Consider the following 3503-nt stretch of genomic DNA (forward strand, 5'->3'; position numbering starts at 1 on the left):
GGGGGGGGGGTTGGGGGTTTTGGAGGGTTAATTTAGGTGTTTCATATATTGTGTTAGCTAGCTATAATTAATAGAGAGAAGTGTCCTCTCTTATGTCCGTGCTTGGTCGACGCTACGTAATATACATACGTATAGAGAGGACTAGACACGCTAGTTAGCTAGTAAGCAAACGAAGGAAACAGAAGATCATCATGAACATATATGCATACAGAGAGAAGTGATATCGACCACCTCTCCTTCTCCGAGAGATTGGTCGAATAACAAGTTCTCGTATATCTATCCGACACTACCGGCTACATATATACAATAATTATCTCTTGCAAATATAATCATACGGACTCATGGTCCACATAGTATTCTCCGTCTTCAGCGATCACGTGGTCAAGAAAGAATGCATATATATATGAATGAATGAAACTCAATACAAATGATGGTAATAAAATAAAATTGTGAATGTTGTTATTTACGTACTTCATATTGTTCGTCAGAGTACCCGCCCCGCTCACAGGTCATGTGGCGGATGGACTCACAGACGTAGTATCCACAGAAAGCATTCCCTTTTTCCTGCCACAACCACTTTACAAGAAATAGAGGTCAATCAAACTGATAAGCAAGAATGCTAAATAGTATTGATGAAACTAGCGCTTGAATCACTAGGAGATGCGCGGAACATGCTACTATAGTACTTACTTTCGGGTGTCTAAATTCCAGCTCCTTCGGCAGTCCCGGAACTTTTCTGGTGAATTTTCTCCAAACCCTGCCGGACAAGGAAAACAATTACTTGGTATCAAGAAATGAACAAAGTTGCTGATATGGTGGATAATGATCGATTTAACTTACTTCTTGAGGATTTCAGTCATGTCCGCATACTCCTGGGGATCTTTTCGTTTAGAGTCCAAGACGGTTACTACTCCCTGCTCAAGCCTAATCTCTAGGAGAATATAGTGGAAACTGCACACGCATGCATAACTCATCAATTACATTACTATAACCTGGACTAATATATAAGGGAAACCGAATATGCACAAGACAGTAACACTCACTTGAAGTTGTAAGGAAAGAGTATTATATCTTTGTTTTCATTTTTTTGAATGATCGTAGCAAGTTGGCCTCGGTATCTCCGGGACGATGTTGAACCTCAGTTGCATCTATGAGATATGTGTTAATGAACCCAATATCACCGTTTTGTCTTTTCCTCAATTCGGCGATCTTCATTCTGCATAATATAGTGAGGATAATTATAAATACATGCAATGAAAGAGATGAGCTATATAGAGAGACTTAATGACAGAAGTAGTAGTACTTACAGACAGTAGCAGGTGATCGTTGTTTTATCGAGGGCCAATTGATTGAAAAACTGATAGAACTCCTCAAATGGAATAGGCAACAGTTCAACTCCAACGAGGTCATACTCCGGTTTAACTCTCGCATACAGAGTACTCCTCCCCCCAGACTCTCTGCAGATTTTCAAGTACCAATCATATAATCTTCGCATCATCGTTGTTAAAGATTTTTCATCTTTGACGAGAGGCTTCCTGTATTCGTATCTGTGTATCTGCACCTCCATGGGATCATAATGTACATCGTCGGGCAGGTAATCGTCAACATTGCCATAACCGGGCACCATCCTCGGATCGACGATGTCGCTAGGCACCTTGAGAGGGGGGCACGATTGCTTCGCTTGTTCGCCGAGCTGGGCAATTTGTTTCCCAGCTGCTCGTCGTTCTTTTTCAGCCTTTGATCACTGACTGTACTTCCCGACCGCTCCGCTTCGGCCCATGTTTTTGCAATAATGCGCTCATAGTTGCCTTTCGGCGGAGACTTGGGTGGTTTTGCCAGGGCAGCCAGAGTGTGCTTCACTTTCACCGGATCTACCTTCTCCTCCGGAGGTGGATGTCTCTTTGCTCTCAACCCTTGAAACCAGTCATCCACTTCCGTTCGCGCGATCTCGGCGTTCTCCTCCGAGGTCCTCTCATATGGTAACTTCTCTGGAGTCTTCAGAGAAGGACCGAATCTGTATGTCCTCCCGCCTCTGGTTGTACTGCTAGACGCCGACCGAGCAGACGGAGTGGTTGTATTCTTTACTTGCTTACGAGGCGGAGGAGAAGGACTACAACGCGCCGGAGCAGCTGGAGCGGCGGCAGGTCTCTTCCGCCCTTGCTGACGAGGCGGAGAAGGAGGAGGCTGGCTGCTCGGGCGCGTCGGCGCAGGCGGAGAAGGAGGCGGAGTGCCGCCACGCGCCAGAGAAGGAGCCGGCCGAGGGCCCTGATCGTCACTCGCCGGAGGAGGAGGCGGTGGAGGAGGCGGAGTGCCCTGACTCGCCGGAGGAGAAGGAGGAGGCGAAGGCGTCCAATTCGGAAGGTTGATGAGCTCCTCCCGCCATAGGCATGGAGTCTTCAGAGCAGACCCCAGCCGAGTCTCCCCTTCACCGGTAGGGTGGTCAAGCTGGAGGTCCTCAAATCCCTCCGTTATTTCATCCACCATCACCCTAGCATATCCTTCTGGAATCGGCCGGCAGTGAAAAGTTGCGCCAGGTTCAGTAGGATAAACAGAGCCAACAGCCGCCTTGACCTTCAAATTCATCCATTGCGTCATAAGGTGGCAATTTTGAGACTCCGTGATAGCATCCACGGGATAGCTGGCAGGAGCCATCAAGGCATGCTCCGGCTGAAGCAGCTCGGTGGAAGCCACGCTGCTTCTGCGCTGAGATGGCGGGGTAGCTTCGGGGGAGGCTTCGGCAGTACGTTTGCTGCGATTTGCTTCTCGTTCCTCTATCGCGTCTACCCTTGCTTGCAGCGCCTGCATTTGGGTCTGCTGCACTTTTTTCCTCCTCTCATGGGATTTGTAACCGCCCGCGTCCGGAAACCCAACCTTTCACGAAATGGAGCCTGGCGTGCCTCGTGTCCGTCCAGGGTGCTCAGGATTCCCGAGGGCCATTGTGAGCTCGTCATTCTCTCTGTCTGGAAAGAACTTCCCTTGCTGCGCTGCTTCGATATACTGCTCCTCTCAACTGCAGGCTTTCATGCCTAATCTATCACTACAATGCATGTGGGCCTACTGGGCCTGTTGCGGGCCTGAATCCTGGCCCATGGTAGGGTTTCTAGTCATATTCAGGCCGTGGTGGCCCAGTAGGTGGCATTTTTTTGTTTTTTGTTGCTTTATTTATTTTCTTTTGTTTTTTGCTTTATTTTTTAATTCTTTATGCTTATAGTTTTAGAAAAATTATAAACTTTTTGTTAATGCCATTAGTTTCCAAATTTGAAAATAATTTTTTAGTTTTTTAGTTTTCTTTGTTGCTTTATTTATTTTATTTTGTAATTAACTTTACTATAAAAATAGTTTTTTCCTGTTTTTTTGATTTGTTTTTTGCATTATTTATTTTCTTTTGTTTTTTGCTTTAATTTTTAATTCTGTTTGCTTTTAGGTTAGCAAAATTATAAACTTTCTGTTAGTGCCATTAGTTTTAGAAAAATTATAAACTTTCTGTTAGTGCCATTAGTTTT

The sequence above is a fragment of the Triticum dicoccoides genome, chromosome 7A, assembly GCF_002162155.2.
Source record: "Triticum dicoccoides isolate Atlit2015 ecotype Zavitan chromosome 7A, WEW_v2.0, whole genome shotgun sequence".
In the NCBI taxonomy this organism is placed as follows: domain Eukaryota; kingdom Viridiplantae; phylum Streptophyta; class Magnoliopsida; order Poales; family Poaceae; genus Triticum; species Triticum dicoccoides.